The sequence below is a fragment of the Portunus trituberculatus genome, chromosome 41, assembly GCF_017591435.1.
Source record: "Portunus trituberculatus isolate SZX2019 chromosome 41, ASM1759143v1, whole genome shotgun sequence".
Classification (NCBI taxonomy): Eukaryota; Metazoa; Arthropoda; class Malacostraca; order Decapoda; family Portunidae; genus Portunus; species Portunus trituberculatus.
In genome coordinates, this window is record NC_059295.1 from 19,765,941 (window position 1) to 19,788,648 (window position 22,708).

At 39.2% G+C, this 22,708-nt stretch overlaps 1 protein-coding gene across 12 annotated transcripts in view; it reads left to right on the forward strand.

The window, feature by feature from the left end:
* LOC123516581 overlaps positions 1-22,708 on the forward strand; it is a 299,402-nt gene that overhangs the window by 174,509 nt on the left and 102,185 nt on the right. For 11 of the 12 annotated variants that reach the window (XM_045276094.1, XM_045276093.1, XM_045276099.1 and 8 more), the window contains one exon: positions 2,459-2,600. The exons of the other annotated variant lie outside the window; for it this stretch is intronic. The gene's annotated coding sequence lies outside the window, so the exon portion shown is untranslated. The remainder of the gene's footprint in view (positions 1-2,458; positions 2,601-22,708) is intronic. 12 annotated transcript variants of the gene reach the window in all.

Here is a 22,708-nt window from a genome sequence, read left to right on the forward strand (position 1 = left end):
TTCTCTTAAAAAGTCACTTTTCGCTGCAAGAAGCAATGAGCAGCACAAGAAGCAATGCGTGAAGTCTTTATAAGCATCCACAACAAAGGTAGCGATGAAAATGAATACAATATATAATTTCCTGCCAGTTCTAACATTGAATCTCTCTGTATAATAAGTAAAATGTCTCAGTCATTGGTAATTAGGGAAAGTGTTATCAAATAGTAGTCAGTATTAAATGAGACCAAAGTCGTTATGAAAAAATAAAACAAAAGATTTACATAAAAAACTGGAAACAAAATGTAGTATGTCAAATCATCATGTCAAAACTGTCTTTTCTGAAATAGACATGTGGCTACTTATGTGGCTTCGAGATATCTTTTTTTGTGTTATGTGTTTTTGTTAATTTTTCTTCAACCTTTCTCATAGTCAAGAACACGTCGGTGTCTTATTTTCTCACACCTTTCTCCCTCGATGTCAAACAGTTGGCTGAAGCAAAGACACAAGACGCGTACCTATATGAAGTGAAAGGAGGGTATACTTTTTCCCAGTTTCTAGCTAGCATGTTTTAAAATTGTCTGAAGGTTCCCCAAAAAATTCTAAAGAGTGATTTGCGGTTAAAGATTTCAGCGCTTGTGATTGTCTTTTCTTAACATTGAGATTACTGTAATGAATTGTTTCGATGGACGTCAAAATGAAATGTCTTATTGATCTCTAAAAACTTGTAGAAATTGGCAAGTATTAAAAGTAGTGAACGAGTATTAAAAAGAGACACGTCGTATTCTAGTGATATTATCTGAAGTATTTCTACGCGACAAGACAAGTACTCTAATATCTCTCCTTTTCACTCACACTAATGGTCATCTTGATGCCTTCTCTCCATCTGCCCTTGTTCGAAGATTCACACCGTAATCTTTCCTAGACCTGCCTTTTTCTTTGTCTTGTCTCTTGATCACCATTATAGTCCTCGTGTCCTTCCTTCAATGCTCCTTCCAGATTTACTTGGTCTTTCCAGTGTAAGTCTCTCTCTCTCTCTCTCTCTCTCTCTCTCTCTCTCTCTCTCTCTCTCTCTCTCTCTCTCTCTCTCTCTCTCTCTCTCTCTCTCTCTCTCTCTCTCTCTCTCTCTCTCTCTCTCTCTCTCTCTAACATATTTTCAAATTTTCAATTTGTATATATGGTCTCCCCTAGTCCCTTTTCAGAATTTTCCTAATTTTCATTTTTTTTTTTTTTTTTTTTTGCTTTGCTCTTTTTTAAACAAATGTTTATTTATATTCCCGTGCCTGAAATTTGTTCAATCTATTTCAATCCATGCGATTATTTTATGGGGCGGGTTTCCCTAAGAAGCACTGGAATATGAATTATGAAAGTATGTAATTCAATAGTAACACAATGAAGCAATGAAGTAAGGCATGATGGCATGCAGGTGTGTCAGAACCAAAAATGAGGCCTCATGTAAGATAGTGTGAAAATATGCACCACCCGGATCACCTTCAGTTTCATTTTTCAATCGTTTTTCATGTATTCTCGTGCCTCTTGTTGACTCTCTTAAATCAAGACATCTCATCTTTAAATAATCTGATGCAGAAATAGTATTTTCTTTCTCCTGCTCCTTTTATAACACCCAAAACTCAATGAATCATCTTTTCTTGCACCTCCGAGTCGCCACCTGTCTTTCTAACCCCTTTAGTCGCACCGTAAGTCAGTTCTCCTCTTGAGCTTCATGCCAGGGTGCCATGTCAGGGCCTGCCGCCGCTACAGGTCGCTTCAGTGGGCGGATAGAGGCGCGGTGAACCCAAGGGAGGGGATTTTATGTTACGTGTGGTCGAGGGAGAATTTACAGTTGGGCAGCGTTTTGCACCAGCTTGGGAGTTTCCAGATCACAGGAGGATGCTTGCCGTTCAAGAGAGAGAGAGAGAGAGAGAGAGAGAGGAACCAACTAACAGAGAGACAGATGGAAAAACGGATTGACAGATAAATAAACAGGGGCGGACAGGGACAAACAGTAACCCAGGCAGAGACACAAAGGCCCCGAGATGAGGCAGTCACGTTTAGACAAGGTAGTAATTTGTCTTTCATTCTTTGTGTTTTTCCTTACCCTGTCATGGCGCACGAGATTGAAAGTCCCACGGTGAAGATTCGTGGTCATGTCATATTTGCAAAACACGAGAATCTGACGCTTAATAGTTGCCCTGAGCGGCGGCTGGTCAACACAGCCTGTCTTTGAGCTCGAGGAAGGGGAAGGAAGAGGAGGAGATGAATAAGAAAAAAAATGACATGATGCACACACACACACACACACACACACACACACACACACACACACACACACACACACACACACACACACACACACACACACACACACACACACACACACACACACAAACACATACTCACCCACAAGTTAATCTTCCCTCAGGGCGAAAAGGTGTAGCAAAACTTGACATATCTTTCGTTTTCTCTTCCCTACGATTGACAGTAATGCCCCGCCTCGCTAATGGCCGCCGCAGTAAGGTGGTGGTTTGGTCTGCTGGTCTACCGCGCTCCCACCACCCACCCGCTCTCAGTACGACCCACAGATGGTTTCGTCAGGGAGATTGCCAGCCCACCCGACACGCGAAGTTTGTTTTACCAATTTGCTTATTATTGTAATTTTCTCCTGCAATTGTCTGTTTTGGCTCTCTCTCTCTCTCTCTCTCTCTCTCTCTCTCTCTCTCTCTCTCTCTCTCTCTCTCTCTCTCTCTCTCTCTCTCTCTCTGTGTGTGTGTGTGTGTGTGTGTGTGTGTGCGTGCGTGCGTGCGTGTTTGTGTTTGTGTGTGTTATAATAGTGCTTCAAAAACTGTTATTGTGTTCCTTTTTCCTCGTTGTTGTTGTTGTTGTTGTTGTTGTTGTTATTGTTGTTGTTGCTCTTCTTCTTGTTATTGTTGTTGTCCTTGTTGTTGTCGCTGCTTCTCTTACCATTATATAATTTGTGTAGTTTCCAAAAATATTTTCAGCATTTGGAAATACAAAATCGTCTAGACACTACCACCACCACTGTCTCCTCCACCCTTTCCTCCTCCTCCTCCTCCTCCTCCTCCTCCTCCTTCTCCCTTTTCATCTCCTTCTCGTCTCCCCTCGCACCTGCCCTCTCCCCTCCTCTCGTGACGTCACTGACACACAAGACAGGTTGTGAAGGTTACAGAGGAAAAAAAAATCTTCAATCCTTTTTTATCACAGGGGGAGCAACATGAAGTGAAGCTGGCGGTCTTTTAGCTTGTGAGTTGTCTGAAAAAATAAATAATAGTTGAATGTAAGAGAATTGCTATTGGTTTCTGCTACGTGTCTTAAAAATAACAATATGAAGCCTTGTTTTTTTTTATATTAGATGCATATTAACCTATTCAGTATTGAGGCGCATTTTTACCTTGAGTTTTGGGTATGACTAGATTATTTTATTTGCATTAGGAAGGATCTGTGGAGTTCAAAAGATTAATGGCCAGATTCTTCACTATTTTAATTCACCACATGAGTTTCTGAAGCTGAATGAAATCGCCATATATAGTAACCAGAATAAATACTGGTACTGAAGGGGTTAATTTAATGAAATACGTTTATGTGTTTTATCATTTTTACCTTAGACCTTATTTCTATCTTATTGTCTAAATGCAAAGAAGAGTTATCAAAAAGCCCCAACTACGGTGCCAATCTCTGAAGGAAAAGAAACTAAAGGGTTATACAAAGTTTGACATGTTTCTTTTGCCCTCACTAAAAGATTAGCATATTTTTTCCTTTATTCCTTAACAGAAGACTGCACCAAACTGATTATAATGCATTACTGACACTACTTTTCACGATAAGAATCCCGAGGCTGTGGAGTCGAACGCAATGCAGCGATAGACAGCTTGGGAATAAGAGAATAGTGTTGTGCAGTGCCCACTCAATTCACTTTTTACTGAACACTTAGATGTGAGGATTAGTGTAAGTGTCTTGTATGTTTCCTTGGACAGCGCATCTGATGAACGCAAACACACACACACACACACACACACACACACACACACACACACACACACACACACACACACACTTGTCGCCGAAGGGTTGGTTGGAGTCTGAGGGTTGTCATAATGTGTAACTGATAATTTTTTCATAAATGCTTGACTGTAATAATTCTAATGTTCACTGATGAGTTTGTGTAGGACGATAAGGTTTTACGAATCAAATTTACTTATATTTTCCTCTACAAGTTATAAGCAGAGTATGAAACTATTAAGACTCCACTTTCTGACAGGCATTCTGGTAATTGTTTCTAAGATTTAATTTGAACCGTGAATTTACAAATACCATGAGCTTGAACATAGTATTGAAAAGTAAGGATGATAATGGTTTATATGTGTATTTATTTCTACGATTTACCAACAAGGGCTCTACAATATTATAACAAAGACTTGCCAACACCATAACAAAAAAAAAAGGAAAATAAAAGGCTTAAGTTAATGTTTGACTTATAACAAAACGCGTTACTATTATACTTTTTTCCGATGTCATTAAAGTGTCGTTCAGTGAGAGAAAACTTGTCCACTCATTACACTATCTTCGTGATCCACTTCCTTTATACGATTGGTCTTTAATTTGACGAACAATTACCTTTCCATATCTCAAGTCGATAATGTACTACACGTCCATTATTCTTTTATACAAATGAGAGGGAAGGAAGATTGATTTTTTTACGTACTTGTGAGATATCCAAGCTTGAATTATAATAAAAGGAAGTGGAGAAGAGCCTGGTTTTCTATCGTTCCCTGTAAACAAGAAGAGATGAACAATATTTTTAATCCCTCAGGTCGATAATGTAACCAAAACACAATATATTAATTATACAGAAATGAGAGAGATGGAAGTTTGATTTTTATACACACGAGTGAGATTTGTTAGCCTGAATTAAAAGAAGAAATGGAAAAGAGTCCCTGTAAAGTAAGAAGAGAAGAACAATATTTTTAGCCTCTCAAGTCTACAATATAACCAAAACACAATATATATTAATTTTATACAGGAATTAGTATGAAGGAAATTTCTTTTTTTATATACACACCTGCAAAATGTTGACCAGAATAACTTGAAAAAAACGTATCCTTGTTTCCCGTAAAGCAAGAAGAGAAGTGAGAGAGAATGATCAAATGCATACACCCACACACACACACACACACACACACACACACACACACACACACACACACACACACACACACACAAACCATCACCCACTATATCTGGCTAAGGGAAATATGGTACTGATAACTATACACTAAGTCAGCTATGCACTTTTAACCTTTCTGCCCACTCCCTTACTCTGCCATACCTGATTTCTTTCCTTCTTTATGGCCAAGTCTCTGCGTGTCATCCTCAATCCGTGTTACTGGAATACTTGCGATGTCTATTGTAACTGTACTGGTGGTGGTGGTGGCAGTGGTGGGTATGATAGTACTGGTGCAGATGGTGTTGGTTGAGGTTAGTTGGTGTTGGTTAGTTGTGTTGGTGTTAAAAGTAATGGTTGAGGAGTTGATGTAAGAGCTGGTGGTAATGGTTGTGTTGGTGGTGGTGGTGGTGTTAGGAGTAATGGTTGTGGTGTTGGTGTAAGAGGTGGTGGTTTGAGAAAGTAATGGACGTGTTGGTTGTGGTGGTGGTGGTGGTAGTAGCAGTGGTTAGAGTGGTAGTAGTGTAGTGGTGAAGCAGGATAATGGTGGTGGTGGTAATATCAGTAAGCAGGATCTTCATTGTAAAAAAAGAGGTAGGATTTGCAGTTGTTATGGCTGTTCTCTTATCGTTCTCTTTCTCCTCCTCGCGTCATTATGTGGAGAGAAAAAAAATATCGCGCGCACACACACACACACACACACACACACACACACACACACACACACACGCTTACATACATACATACATCAGAGCGAAAGAAAAAAAGTGCATTTAATTAGTCATGGGTACATACATACATATATTCATACACTCACTGCTACATCCACTCGCTAACACATACATATATACATGCACAGATAAATAAATGCACACATATGCGTTTATTTCATGACTTCCTCGGATTAGTGGCTTAATAGTACATGCATCTATGGATATTCCGCCCAGATAACCCTAACAAAAAGAAATAAAATGAAATAAAAGAAAATAGCAATACAGACACACCTAAAAAAGAGAAAATATGAAAGCCAAAAACCACCACTACTACCACCACCACCACCACCACGACCACCATCACCACCACACCATGACCACACACACTGAGCCAGCCAACCAGCCAGCCAGCCAAACACATCAGCCAGCCACACCGTCGAGAAAAAACCACCACTACTACGACCACCACCATGACCACCATCACCACCACACCATGACCACACACACTGAGCCAGCCAACCAGCCAGCCAGCCAAACACACCAGCCAGCCACACTAGCCACACCACCACAGGAAAACCACACTCATAGCATTAAGTGAATATACTTCCTCCAATTGGGTACATATACTTCAATACGTCATGTGTATCTGTGTATTTGTGTGTGTTTTGTGGTGATCCAGCCTTGAATTTCCTCTCTCTCTCTCTCTCTCTCTCTCTCTCTCTCTCTCTCTCTCTCTCTCTCTCTCTCTCTCTCTCTCTCTCTCAAATCCATTTATCTTTTCTTATTTATTTTTTATTTTTCATCTCCTCCTCTTCTCTTCCTCGTCTTGCTCTTCCTCTTCCTTCTCCTCTTCCTCCCCTCCTCTTCCTCCTCCTCCTCCTCCTCTTCCTCCCCTCCTCCTCCTCCTCCTCCTCCTCCTCCTCCCCCTTCATACCTATGTTTTTTTCCCCTTTTCTTCACACACACACACACACACACACACACACACACACACACACACACACACACACACACACACACACACACATATGCATCTACCCAGCCCTCCTTACCATACATTCCCTTCCCTCTTCCTTCTTCACCCTCCTATATCCTCCTCCTCCTCTTCCTCTTCCTCCTCCTCCTCCCTCCCTCCCTTCTTACTATGCTCTCCTTCCGACTCCACTAAACACTAATATAATCTGCCTACTCTGCATTCTCTCCCTCTCTAAGTTCTTCCTCTTCCTCTTCCTCCCTTCTTCTACTATCCACATGCACAAGGTTTCCCAGTGACGATATAATTAGTGGTGTGTAATGTGCTGTTTAGTGTGTTCCACGTGCACAAAGGAGAGGTGGTGATGGTTGTTGTAGTAATGATATTGATAGGGAAAGATGTAGCGTATTATTTGTTTTCTTTTCTCCCTCGCAATTTATTACTGGTTTTGTTTTATAGATTTTTTTTTCTTATTGTGTGTGATTCTACTTTTTTTTTTTTAAGGGATGTAGTAGTTGTAGTAGTAGTAGTAGTAGTAGTTGTTGTTGATGTTGTTGTTGTATAAGTAGTAGTAGTAGCAGTAGTAGTTGAATTAGTAACGATGATAGTGATAATAATAATAATAATAATAATAATAGAAATCATGATAATAACAATGATGATATAATAATAATAATAATAATAATAATAATAATAATAATAATGATAATAATGATAATGATAATAATAATAATAGTAATAATATAAAATCATTAATAGATAAAAGACCAAACATTTTTCTCCTTTCTGCTCAAACAATGACGTCATTTATACACTTATTCATCCACTCCGCTATCTAATTCCTCATTCAGTTGTTTGTAATTATCTATTTCATCTTATCATCACAAAAACATTTTCTTTTTAATTTCCCTCCCCTGCTTTACCACACACACACACACACACACACACACACACACACACACACACACACACACACACACACACACACACACACACACACACATACCCACATACACATATACATCCATACATACATACACACACACGTACATAAAAGTATATATATATTTCTATGCATATTCAATATCTGGGGATTTTACGGAGATTCGCCACCAGTGACCCTTCCCCACCACCTCCTCCTCCTCCCCACCCCCACAAACTCCCGTCCCCCCAAGAGGCCCCGACAGCCTCCCCTCCCACGGCCGTCCCTATCCTCTCCCTTGGCAGAGGTGAGGTTCTAAATTACAGGTGAGAACGTGTAGGAGATCCGGCCAGCTGAGTGGACAAGTGTATATTACAACAACAACAACAACAACAAAAACAACAAAACAACATCAACAACAATAAATATAATTACAAAAAATGAACAATGTAAAGTGTCATCAGTTTTTCTTTTTTTTTTTTTTTTTTATCTTATTTATGCCTCATTTTATATTTATTTTTTTTTTTTTATTTAATTCCTATGTAGCCTTTTAATTTTTGTGCTTTATGTTGTGTCTCTTCTGGTGCTCTCTCTCTCTCTCTCTCTCTCTCTCTCTCTCTCTCTCTCTCTCTCTCTCTCTCTCTCTCTCTCTCTCTCTCTCTCTCTCTCTCTCTCTCTCTCTCTCTCTCTCTCTCTCACACACACACACACACACACACACACACACACACACACACACATTTTCATAGAAGGGAGAGAGAGAGAGAGAGAGAGAGAGAGAGAGAGAAATGCCAAGAAAAGGAATCGCTGTTCCGTATCGAGCGACTGTAATGACGCAGGATAAGAGAGAGAGAGAGAGAGAGAGAGAGAGAGAGAGAGAGAGAGAGAGAGAGAGAGAGAGAGAGAGAGAGAGAGAGAGAGAGAGAGAGAGAGAAAAATGAGACAGGATAAGAAAATGAAATATAAACAAATGATAAATAGACGAGAATATTGTAATGAAAAAGAGGAAGAAGAAGAACAAGAGGAGAAGGAAGAGAAAGAAGAAGTAGAGGAAGAAGAGGACGAGGAGGAGGAGGAGAAAAAAGCAAAGAGGAGGAGAAGAAGGAGAGGGATAAAGAGACTTATAAGCTAAAGAGAGAGAGAGAGAGAGAGAGAGAGAGAGAGAGAGAGAGAGAGAGAGAGAGAGAGAGAGAGAGAGAGAGAGAGAGAGAGAGAGAGAGAGAGAGAGAGAGAGAGAGAGAGAGAGAGAGAGGAGAGGGCAACACAAGATTGATTATAGGAAGAAGGAATGAGGGAGAAAGGAGGAGAGGAGAGGAGGAAGAGAGATGAGCTTTCATGATACAGAGAGCAAGGAGGAGGAGGAGGAGGAAGAGGAGGGATGCGAAGGTGTATTGACAGGAGGAAGAAGACAAGAAGGAGGAGGAGGAGGAAGAGGAGGAGGAGGAGGAGGAGGAGAAGGAGGAGGAGGAGCAGAAGAGGAAGTTCTCGCGGCAAAACAAGCTCCATTTTGTGTCTTCCTCGGAAAGGAAGTGACGCCATTTTCCTGCTTCTCTCTCTCTCTCTCTCTCTCTCTCTCTCTCTCTCTCTCTCTCTCTCTCTCTCTCTCTCTCTCTCTCTCTCTCTCTCTCTCTCTCTCTCTCTCCAGAAAGTAAGATTAGCAAAACTCATACAAATGAACATTCAATAGCACACACACACACACACACACACACACACACACACACACACACACACACACACACACACACACATACAAGAAAACACCGTTGCCTATTCCACATTTGATCCAAAGTCAGTGGTCATTAGTAGGCTTAGATCCTTCTTCCCGCCCCTCTAAAGACTCTTGGATACCACTCCTGTGCGATCTGAACCCAACTAATTCTTCGTTTTCTTTTCCTGTCTTTCCACCGATCGCCAGAAAGACAACCTAGAGAAATTGATAATAAAAAAGTAAGTGCTATGAGAATAAAGTAGAGAGAGAGAGAGAGAGAGAGAGAGAGAGAGCAAGTGATTTCTATTCCTCCTTTGTTTCCCTTCCCTCAAACTCCTGCCTTTCTCTCTCTCTCTCTCTCTCTCTCTCTCTCTCTCTCTCTCTCCCTTGATTCCTCTCATTCCCTATAGATCTCCTCCTCTGCCTTATATTATGTCCCCTTCTCGTTTCCCTTCGTTCCCCTCTTCCCATTTTTATTAGATTTCCCTTTCCTCCCATTCCTTACCATTCATTCTTCTTCCTGCTTAGGTTTGCTTCCATATATTGCTGTGTTAATTTTTCCCCTCTTTTTTATTCCTCTTTTTTTTCATTTTTTTAATGTTTTTTTTTTTGGCTTCTGTTATTTCCTTTTTATTTTTTGTTTGTGATTTTGTTATTTGTTTCTATTTTTTTTCTATTTATCGTTGTCATCGTTTTCTTTTTCCTTCACTTCCTCCTCCTCCTCCTCCTCCTTTTATTTTCCTCTTTTTTTCCTTTTCATTGGTCATTTTCCTGTGTTTGCTTCGTCCTCTCCTTTATTCCTTATTTCACTTTCTTTTCCTCTCTTCCTTCTTCTTTTTTTCTCTTTCTCTCTTATTCCTCTTCTGTCCTTTACCTCCCTACATGGCATTACCCCTCTCTCTCTCTCTCTCTCTCTCTCTCTCTCTCTCTCTCTCTCTCTCTCTCTCTCTCTCTCTCTCTCCACACCTGCTTCCCTTTTCTCCATCTTTATCTCTCATTTGCCCTTCACATCTGCTACTTTCCTTCCCTCCCTCCCCTCCTTTCTTCCAGTAAACCCTTAATCCCTCCCTTTTCTCCCGCTTTTCCTCCCTCCCTCCCTCTTTCCCTCCTTTCCTTCCCTCCTCCCATCACCTTTCCATTTGAAGAAGCATGCGTAACCGTGGAAGGTAAAGAGTGAAAGAAGGAATGTAATGGTTTTCTTTCATTGCCCTTTTTTTTTTCCTCTCCATCCCTTCATTCCTTCCTTCATTGCCTCCCTGCTTCCCTGCTTCTCTGCTTCTCTTCTTCACTATGCCTTCCTTTATTCGTTTCCTTTTTTGTTCGTCTAGTGTCTATATTTCTCATGTTTGTGTTTCTTGTTTTTTTTTTACTTTTTTTTCGTTATTTTCTTGCGTTTTTTGTCTTTTTGTTCTCCTCCTTCCTTCTTCATCTCCTGTTTCTCCTAGTTCTTGCTTTCGTCATGCTCTTCCTTCTTCGTCTTCTTTTCCTCTTCCTCTTTTCCTCTTCCTCTCCTCCTCCTCCTCCTCCTCCTCCTCCTCCTCCTCCTCCTCTGGTTTCACAAGCGATTATTTAAAAGCTAACCAGGTGTGAGTTTTTATTCTTTGTTTTCGTTTGTGTTTATCATATCTCGTCCTCCTCGTTCTCATTTTTCCCTCTTCTTTTTCTTTTTCCTCCTCCGCCTCCTCCTCCTCCTCCTCCTCCTCCTCCTCCTCCTCCTCCTCCTCCTCCTCCTCCTCATCATCATCATCATCATCATCCTCCTCCTCCTCCTCCACACACACACACACACACACACACACACACACACACACACACACACACACACACACACACACACACACACACACACACACACACCAGCTAATCTAAACTATTAACACCTGCGGTCTGTTAATTTCTCCTCACCTGAACGCTTTTTCTTTTAATTACACACACCACTTCTCTCTCTCTCTCTCTCTCTCTCTCTCTCTCTCTCTCTCTCTCTCTCTCTCTCTCTCTCTCTCTCTCTCTCTCTCTCTCTCTCTCTCTCTCTCTCTCTCTCTCTCTCTCTCTCTCTCTCTCTCTCTCTCTCTCTCCCTCCTACCTTCTCACGGCCCTACCATCCCTCAGGCTGTTCACGCTCACTACCTTTGCTACATTCAATTAATCAAACCTACCTGTAAAATAGAAGATGATTAAAAAAGAGGAGAAAAAAGAAGCTGTGCAAAATTTTGTTAATTAAGCCACAGTTGTTAATTATCCCAAGACCCAAATGAGTTTAGATTATCGCGGTCTAATGACACAGCAGCACTGAGAGAGAGAGAGAGAGAGAGAGAGAGAGAGAGAGAGAGAGAGAGAGAGAGAGAGAGAGAGAGAGAAAGATAGAGAAAGAGAGAGAATGAATGAATGAGACAGGCAAAGACAAAGAGAGATAAAGAATAGACAAAAAAGAAGGATAATGAAAAAGAGAAGAGGAGGAAATACAAATAGAAAGGTAGACAAAAGAACGAAATAAATGGAGGATAGAAAGAGAGGAGAGACGGAATAACAAAGATGAATTGAATAATGAAGAGAGAGAGAGAGAGAGAGAGAGAGAGAGAGAGAGAGAGAGAGAGAGAGAGAGAGAGAGAGAGAGAGAGAGAGAGAGAGATGACGGACAAAATATAGGAGATGAAAGAAGATGAAGATTATTATGATAAGCGAAAGAAATATTAATAAGGAAAGGAAAAGGAAGAGAAAGAAGAAGAAGAAGAAGAGGGAGAGATGGAAAACGAGGAAAACGAGAGAAAGAAGACGTTTATATAGGATTAATTAGGAAACAAAGGCTTGGAAGGATGATAAATAAGAGGGAAACAAGAAGGAAGAAAATAAACGTAAAAAGATAAGCTCAGAAAACAAAAATGGCAAAGAACATCAGAAAAAAGAAGACGAAAAGATAGAAGAAAGTAAATTAATTGGGAAAGAAAAGCTTAGAAGGCTGGAAAATAAGAAGCAAACAAACAAAAAAAAGACATTAAACGTGAAAAGGAAAACTCAGAGAAGAAAAAATGACAAAGAATAACATCAGAAGAAAGAAGACGAAGAAAATGGAAAAAAAAAGGAAAGACTGTATTTGATGAGTAACAAAAAGACAAGAAAACTGAAGGAAAAGGAAGAAAAAAAAATTGAGTTTATATAAGAAGAAACATGAACTAGTAAGGTAAATTTTAAAGATAAAGGAACAAGAATAAAGTTATGATTAGACACTAAGCAAGAAAACAGAGAAAAAAGATGCATAAAAATAAGAAAACATTAGATACGACAAGAGGAGGAGAAGGACAAGAAGAAAGGTAAAGAGGAAGAAAATTAAAGCTATGATTATGAAGAAAAACCCGAACTGAGAACTTTAAGAGGCATAAAAAAAAAAGGTGATATAATGGAAGACACAAACAGGAAGACATAATGAAAGAAGACACAGAAGGACAAGTAGAAAAGTAAAGAGGAAAAAGAAGAGTAAAATTATGATTAATGAAGAAAAGCGAAACTAAGAACATTAATATGCAGAAAAAAAAAGAAAACATAATAAAAGACACAAATAGATAAAGAAAAGTAAAAAAAAAAAGGACAAGAAAAGTAAGAAGGAGGAAAAGTAAAACTGTGATTACTGAGGAAAAGTCGAACTGAAAACATTAAGAAGCATGAAAAAAAGAAATAATGAGGGACACAAATAGAAGGACGAAAAGAAAAGCAAAGAGAAAGAAGAAGAGTGAAGTTATGAATATGGAGAAAAAATTTGAACTGAGAAAATTAAGACGCATAAAGAAAAAAAGCATAATGAAGGACAGAAATAGGAGAAGGACAAGAAGAAAAATAAGAAAGAGGAAGAAGTTATAATTACGGAGGAAAAGCCAAACTAAGAACATTAAGAGGCATGAAAAAGAAGACATAATGGAAGACACAACTAGAAGAATGACAAAAAAAGTAAAAAAGAGGAAGAATGGCATTAATGATTACATAGAGGCAGGTTAAGGACAGGAAAGGAAGTGGAGGACGAAAACCTGAAGAAAAAGGATTAGGAGGAGGAAGACGAGGAGGACGAGGAGGAGGAGGAAGTGAAGAAGAGGACAAGAAGAGGAAAAGGGGAACGAGGACTGTAGTGACAAGGTTCCGCTGGATCCAATTAAAACTTGGAGCTCATTAAGGTGATTATTTGATTAGACAAGAGACCACGCGTGTGAGAGGCAGGCGATGAAACCAAACCCCCTCTCCAACCCCACCCTCCCCTACCTCTTCCTCCTCTATCTCCTCCTCCCTCACCCTTCCCTTCTACCTCCCTATGCAGGGGGTCAACATTTTTTTTTCTTCATTCTTTTCTAGTTATCTTTTTATTAGCTTTTTGTCTTCCTTCTCTTCCTCCTCCTCCCCATCATCTCCTTCCTCTTTTCCCCCCATCCTTTCTCTGCCCCCTTCCTATGCAGGCTGTCAAAATCCTTTTTTTTTTCCCTCATTCTCCTCTGTTTTTATTAGCTTCTTTTCCTCCTCCTCCTCCTCCTCTTATTCCTCCTCCCCATCTTCCCCTTCCTCTTCCTTCCCTCACCCTTCCCTTCTAACTTCTATGCAGGCTGTTAACATGTATATTTTTTTTTCTCCTCATTCTCCTCCTGTTCTCCTTTGGTAATTTTTGTCTTCCTTTTCCTCCTTTTCCTCCTCCTTGTTTATTTCTCCTTTATATTCCCGTCATCCTTTTCCTCCTTCTCATCCCCATCTTTCTCTTACTCCTCATCCATCTCTTTTTTCGTTCTAGTTTCCTTCCCCTTCCTTTTCTTTCGTTTCATTTTCACCCTCCTCTTCGACTTCATTAATCTTATTCACTGTTCCTCTTCTTCCTTTTCTTTCTTAATGGTGATTTTTTTTTTCATCTTTGTCTCGCTTTCTTGTACCGTCTTACTTTCTTATTCTCTTCCTTCTTCTCCTTATGTTCCTTATTCACTCTTTCTTTTCCTCTTTTTCCTCAATTATGGTGATTCCTGTTCTTATGTTTCTTAGAAGAGTTTATAATATAGATATAAGCATAAACCTCATAATATTCCATTGATCTATGAAAGGAAACTAAGTAAATTGTACTGAAAGACTTAACCCCTTCATTACCAGGATACGTTCTCATATCTATCCTGCTTACTATTTGGTGATTTTATACAACTTCAGGAACTTACGTGGGGTTTAAAAATGGTGAAGTCTCTGGCCATTAATCTTCTGACCTCCATCGACCCTTCCTGATGTAAATAAAATCGTCTAATCACACCTAAAACTCGAGATAAAAATGCGTTGCGGTACTGATTGGGTTAAGGAAACCACGTGACACTCTCTGAATTTAATATATGTCAAAGTTTTAAGAGCGAAACAGTAAGAATCAATTGATGTTCTCGCTCTAATGTATAAAAGAAATCATTTGTTTAGAGAAGGAAACTACGCAAATTATACTAAGAGAAAAGGATAACACTGTCTGGATGTAAGAGTTCTAAAATATTTAGCAGAGAAGTCTACGAAAAATAATTTGTTTACAGAAGGAATTAAGCAGATTATACTGAAAAAATTATAACACTGCCTGGATGTAAGAAATACTGAACATTTAACAGAAAAAATCTAAGAACCAGTTTAGTTACTCATTTGCTGTACTACTAGATAAACAGAAGAAAAAAAAATTACGTACAAATGAATATTCCGCCTCTAAAACATTAAGAATTCGAAAGATCAGAAATAAGAAAGAGCAAATCGACTGTTTTCTCCATTTTTTTATTACAGTTTGTCTTGCGCAGTGTCATTTTTACCTGAGTGAATCCCTGTAGGAGACAGAAACAGGTACGAACAGATATAAGTGGCCTGGTCTTGTACACCACCACCACCACCACCACCTCCTTTGTTCAGCCATTAGCCAAGACATACTTAATGGAAACCTACTGTATCTCTCTCAATGATCACGTCTTCAGCAGTCTTCCCCATTATCGTCAGGAAGTTTGTGCCGGTCAGACTGAGGAATTTGTGTGATGTTGCGAGGCATTCCATTAGTCTTGTTATGGGAAACGAAGCGTCTTTAATCCAGGAAGCGTTTTAGTCTACAAGTCACTGCGTGTTTGGGTTCCCTGTTATGTCAGAAGCTTATTAGTGTCATGGGTAACAAGCATGGATGGATTATAAAAGTGTTTCTAAAGGTTTTCTTACTGGTTGTTTGATAGGATGTATCGTGTAGTCTAATTCAGGAAGCGTTTTTGTCTCCTGTTCAACAATGTCAGTTTATGGTGGTCCTTCTTAAGCCTTGAAGTGTTTTACTTAGTGGTGGTATGCCATAGCAGTAGTTAGTAATAGTAATAGTAGTAATAGTAATGGTAACATGAGGAGTAGTAGTAGTAGTAGTAGTGGTGGTAGTAGAAGTAGTAGCTGTTTTCGATACTGTTGTTTTTATATAATTTTTGTTGTCGTACTATTAATCATAACAACAGTAGTAAACGTATTAATAGTAACAGTGTCTCTGCTGGCGGGGATATACACTTCTAAGCCACTTCCTTTTCTTTTACTTGCACCCACCTCACCTTCGCCGTTCACTACACGCACGCAGAGCCTTTCAATTACCTCACATTAATGGGTGTCAGCCTTCCTCCAACTAATTTCACAAGTTTACAAGTAATGTTTTGCATGTGTCTGTACTTAACATATTCATCAACTTCCTGTCCAGCATCCCTTTTACATAAGACTAAATGACCTTAATTGAACAGTGAACCGCCAAGTATGACGCAATGAACCTCTATGTATGCGCAGATGTTGCTGGGTCTTTGTTCTCTAAGGAAGTTGTGACGAGTAAAACCCCGACATTCCTTTGCAGTTGGAATGTACGAAGCTTCCTGGATGAATGCGATGTCCAGACGATCTTGAGTCCCTCGGTGCATACAAAGTGAGGGTTTATGATGGCCCTGAGTGTTATGTGTCTGAGGGATGGTGATTTGCTGTCTGTTTATGATGCAAGAGAAAAAAAGAGTGGACATGATCAGCATATATGATTCGCCAAATGAATGATTGATGGTCAGTAAAGGTAACACAATGGCAACTTGAGGATGGTAGAAGAAGGAAGAGAGGAGAAAGAGAAGTGTATGAAGATGTGGTTAAGAAATCTTGCTAGGTTGGTCCGCAATATATGGAGAAAAGACAGCGGTGATTAGAGAAACTGTGGAGGTGGAGTTTTTATTTAACATGCGCTCAAATTGAAAGATACTAGAGATGGTAACAATAGATAATTAAAAGGATTAAGGAAATTTCTGTTGATAAAAATGCTTTAGGTAACTTTATGAAGACATCGAGAAAAAGGTTTTCATGTAGTTTATGAAAAAAAAATTAAGAGTTTATTTTGCTGCTGAAGATGATAGTGATATTTTAATTACCTTTCGTGTTTTTCTCAATAATTATTACCTTATACTCTTCTTTAAATGATGTTTGGGAGAATGTCTGGAGTTGATTAAGTTAGAAAAGATGTTGGTCGTATCTTTATTCACTTTTGTATGTTCCCTAATCACTAATCCTTAATCCTCACCCTTCACACAATGTTCTACCAGTCATTGTAAGTCACTCAGATAACCAAGAGAAAAATTATTTGCTTACTAGACTCTTCGTTTAAATTTACAACAGTTTGTCCTGATGAGTATTTCTTTGAATGTCTTACTCTGGCCCTAACTTGAGTGTTTAATTATGTGAAGCTACTGTACGTTGTAAAATGTCTTTCTTAACTAAATTATGAGCGATAACCAAAATTTTAGTGATGGGCGTAGAACGTTTGTAGTCTTAATTGACAGAAAGTTCTCCTGTGTCTGTGTGTGTGTGTGTGTGTGTGTGTGTGTGTGTGTGTGTGTGTGTGTGTATACACTAAAGAAGTAACTGACTACATTCCTCATATTGTACTTACTGTGCGTGTGTGTGTGTGTGTGTGTGTGTGTGTGAGAGAGAGAGAGAGAGAAAATATTACTCCCAATCCCTTTCCTCTTCTCCATTGCCCTCTCTCTCTCTCTCTCTCTCTCTCTCTCTCTCTCTCTCTCTCTCTCTCTCTCTCTCTCTCTCTCTCTCTCTCTCTCTCTCTCTCTCTCTCTCTCTCTCTCTCTCTCTCTCTCTCCTACATCCATCAGTTTTGCATGTCTCCCAAAACAGTCTGCTTGATTGTCTTATAAAGTACTCGCCTTGTCTCCATCACAGCGTTGGCAGCAGATCATTTACAGATTCACTGGTTTAATCTTCTACAAATGCATGAGTATGTAGGAAGTATGTAAGACTTCTTTTTTTTTATTTCCTTCCATCATTGCTCTATAATCAAAAGTTTACTCAGCGTATCTGTTTAATGAATTCATGTATATGCATTTATTTATTCTTACTATTATTTATATGTACGTGATTCTAACTTGCCTGTTTATTCTACCAGGAAAACAGTACGAACATTATCACGATTAACCAACTTGCATACATACATACTTACATACACACATAGTTATTACCTCTCCTTCTTCCATTGTCTCTCATCCAGTAACACAATAAATAGATAAGGCTTTCATAATTCATCTATTTTACATTCACACACACACACACACACTGGCACCATCACCATACATTCCTCATCAACATTGACAGACATAGACAAAAAAACTAAGTATGAGGAGAAGAGTAAGGAAGGAAAGTTAGAGTAGGAAGAGGAAGACAAGAAGAATGGCTAGTAAGAAGACAAGAGAGAGAGAACCACAGGAAGAAGAACATTAGTAGGAATAGATGATGAGACTGAAAGAAGAAGGCAGGGAACAGGTTTTGAAAGAAAGGACGAGGATGGAGAGCACTGACTGGGGGAATGCAAGATAAGATTAATAGAGCAAATGGGGAAGAGAAGGTAAAGGAATAGAAGGTGAAAGAAGAGGAGGAAGAGGAGGAGGAGGAGGAGGAGGAGGAGGAGGGCCTGCAAAAAGAAAGAAAAAAGGTAAAAGAGAAAGGAATACGGGAAATAAGGAGAAACGGGGAGAATATCAGGTAAAGAGGAATAAGAGAACAAAGAAGAAGAAAGGAAAATGGAATCCAAATATGACAAATAAAGAATGATAAGAGAAAGAGGAGAAAAATGAGCTAAAGATTATTGAGAAGAGATGAATAGTAATAGCATTTATATTATTAGTAGTGATAGTAGTAGTAGTAGTAGTAGTAGTAGTAGTAGTAGTAGTAGTAGTAGTAGTAGTTGTAGTAGTAGTAAAGTAGTAGTGAAGGAAGAAGAGCAAGAGGAGGAGGAGAAAGAAGAGAATGAAGAAGAGGAGGAGGAGGAGGAGGAAGAAGAAGAAGAAAAAGAAGAAGAGGAGGAGGAGGAGGAGGAGGAGCATGAGAAATCAGCGTGAAGATAATTGCTAGCGTTCATTTTTACATAATTTGAACGTCATGTCTTAATTGTTTTTTTCTTGTTCTCCCTCATGTCATCTGTTCCTATTCTGGTTTCTTCGCCCTCCTTCCTCCCCCTTTCTCTTCTTCCCTCCGCCTGGCCTTTTCCCTCCCCTTGGTTGCCCCGAGCAGAGGAACACCTACCCACCTCTCGACTCCTGTTCCTCCTCCTCCTTCTTCCTCCCCGGGGCGTCTGACAGGTGCAACGAAACTGACCTTGTTGTTATCTTTCCTCTCTTTTCCTCCACTAACCTTTCCTCTATTCTTTTCTTCTCTAGTATGTTTCCTAATCGCTTTGTCTTGTTTTCTCTCATTTCTTTTTGTCTTCTGTCTTCTGTTTTTTATTTATTTTTTTTATTTTCTTTTTTTTTTTTGTATTCTTTCCATATTTTATTCATTTTTCATCCTCTCCATTTTGTGTTTCTCGTGTCTTCTTTTCATTTTTTTTTTACCTCTCTTTCTTCCTGTTATTCTTGATCTCTTTTCTTTTCCCTTGCCCGTAATTTCTCTCCCTTTTCTTTATTCCAGTGTTTTTATCTTCTTTCCTTATCTGCTTTCATTGGGCATCTATTTTTATTTTTCTCTCTCATTACTCCTCACAATTTTCTTCTCTCTTATCTCTTTCCAAATCTCTAGTTATTGTTTTCTACCCTTCATATTTCGCACATCCCGTTATTTCCTCCGTCTAGCTGCTCTCTTCCTCTCCTGCTACGATTCTTATCAACACAAAACAAAACAAAAAAATAAACATTGAAAAAAAAAAAATCAGCAACATAAAACCGAAGTTGGAAAAAGAGGAAGAACAAATCTTTTAGCGACTTGAATTCTATCGACGACCAAAGATTGCTGTTGTTTCTTTCATTCACGCGGGGAAAAATGGTGCGTTGTCTGGCCGTGTATTTGGTGCAGACTGCGAGTAAGTGGATCGAGCACCACAACACACGAGAGAAAATGAGCACGAGGAGGTTAGGAGATACTTGCTGATAGCCTTGTGTGTCCGTGTCTCGTATTCTTTCCTCGTTCCCTGTCGGTGTTGAGTTTGGTTCCTGTGTGTATTTAATCTGCTGACTGTCTGTGTGTATACGTGTGTGTGTCTCTGTTTGGAAGGTGGTGGTAAGAAAAAGAGAAAGAGAAGAGACAGGTCCAGGTATTGGGGGAGGAGTTATAATGATAAGGGTGAACATAGGAACACGAAAGGAGGAAGATGGTCTATAATGAAGGTATTTACTTTGTATCGAGACACCTTGTGAATTAAATTGACCTTTACTGTATATGGAGAGTCCTTGGGTGTTCATATGGCTTGTGTCGCCCTCGGCCAGTCTGTCCTGCGTGGGGGATTGAAATTTTTGACAAAGATGGTACTCATGAATCTTTTAGAGGACAGTATTTTAACGTTCGCTATTGGACGAGTGACCGTTTAAGGAGTGAGAGGTGGTTGTAGTGATGGTGGTGGTGGTGGTGAGTGGTGGCGGTGAGTGGAAGGACTGATAGAAGAAAGTAAATAAGGAAAGGAGCATTATCTTTGTATGGTAGTAATAATGGAGTCTTTATATTGGCGAACCATAGAACATTTTATAAGTCTTCCTCTCGTTCGTGTCGCCCATATCAATTTTGTTAGAAATAAATTAGTTCTTACCGCTTTCTTCATCATAAATTGTGTATATACTTTTTAAACATATACGATTCTCTATTACACGTATTATCCACATACTTCATTAGTCTCTCGTTGATGGAGAAGAATATTACAAGTACTATTTTTAAGCAAGTTGTCGGCTTTACAAGTCACTGCCCTTCCGCATCACTGGCATTATGAGAAAAGGAGCAAATAAAGACAATCTCTCCTCCTAGTTAGCTGTGGACGTGATTACCTCCTTGTTAAAGTGAAGTACAGAAGTGCATTTTCTCTTCCAGGTTGTTGGTCTTATTACTGTCTATTTTTCTGCACTGTTATCATTATAAGAATAAAAAACATGAAAATCAGCTCTTTTTCCTTATATAATTGTAAACTTTGGACGTGATTACTTTCATTACTGTTCCTTACAATTATTTTTCTCCACATTGCTGGTATTATGAGAAAATAACAGTGAGGAAAGATGAGATACACTTCCATATACGAAGTGAAGAGATAATAGCCTTTATTATTCTCCTTCTTGTACACTGTTAGTATTGCAATAGTTAGGGAACAGTCTTATATGGTCTTGATTTATGACACTGTTGAAGCAGCGAAAGAAGATTGATTGATTGGATGTTGAGTTGAGGAATAGTGTGTGAGTGAGTGACTGACTAACTGGTTGAGGAAGTGAGTGAATGACTGGGTGACTGACTGACTGACTAACTGACTGCTTGCTTCCTCTCTTTCTTGATTGACTGATTAATTTAAAACGTCACCACGAAGGAAAATAAAGTATCATAAAACAGAAAATTGAGAAGGAAGACTCCACTGCATGCTCTCCTCACCACACCGCTGGAAGAAAGAAAGAAGCACCGCACCAGTTTAGGAAAAGACTAATATGCAAATTTTCATTGGATCGGCAAGAAAATTAACTTCCTGCACAACATATATGGCGAAAGTTATTATGACCAACATCACCCACAAGAACGAAAACACCCAATATTTTGAAAGCCTGACAAGAAAACTCCTCGTTAAAGCAATACGAAGAGAGAGAGAGAGAGAGAGAAAAAAAAAACTATGATACAACGAACGTTTGATACAATGTCCAATTAGAAATGCCAAGGAGAAGGAAAAAAAAAAAGGCTGAAGATCTCGTGTATATACAGTACTCGCTTATTTTTCTCCAAAGTTTACCAAATATAAATTCTGGATATTGTTCTGCTTACTTGATAATGAGTTTGTCGGAAAGAGTTTTAGATGGGGAAGGAAAAGAAGATTAACTACGAGACTGAACTGACTGTAGGAGATGAAGGACAAGAAGCCAAGAGGAAGAGGATGAGTTGTAGTCAATAAGGAAAGGATATTAAAGGAGCAACTGGAAAGAGTGAAAAAAGTTAACGAAAAGGAAAACAAAATAACCAGGTGCATCAAAAGACAAGGAATAGATACGGGAAGGAAAAAAATTGAAGGAGAGAAGAAAAATAGAAGATAAATGTGAGGAAGGGAGATTAATGGAACAAGTGGAGAAAAAAAAAAAGAGAGAAAGATCATAATACATAATACATGCAAACGAATATCAGCTAAAAAAACAATGGAAAAAAATAAAACACTTCAGAAAGAAAGAGAAAATAAAAGAGAAAATGGAAATGAATAGAGAGAGAAAAAGAGAGAGAGAGAGAGAGAGAGAATGCAAAGACCGATTAAGTACAATACCGGAGGAATGTGGTATAGGAAATTGTTTTACTCTCCTACTCTGTGTGTGTGTGTGTGTGTGTGTGTGTGTGTGTGTGTGTGTGTGTGTGTGTGTGTGTGTGTGTGTGTGTGTGTGTGTGCATTGTTTCCTGTTTGTTGTTGTTGAGTCTTTTGTAGTCTAGTCTCGGTGCTTTAGATGCCGTCTGTTGTTCTAGATTTTTTTTTCTCTCTCTCTTTGTCTTTCATTTGCATTTTCCTCTTCCTCCTCCTCCTCCTCCTCCTCCTCCTCCTCCTCCTCCTCCTCTTTCCATATGCTGTAGCCGTTCATTCATACACGTTCGTCTTTGTCTTGAAGTCTGTTATTATATTGTATTTCTTATGACACTCATCCTCCTCTGTATTACTCACATGTTTCTCTCTCTCTCTCTCTCTCTCTCTCTCTCTCTCTCTCTCTCTCTCTCTCTCTCTCTCTCTCTAAATCCTCTACAACTCCTTCACGTATGGAAATAAAGAATATAACAGTACAAG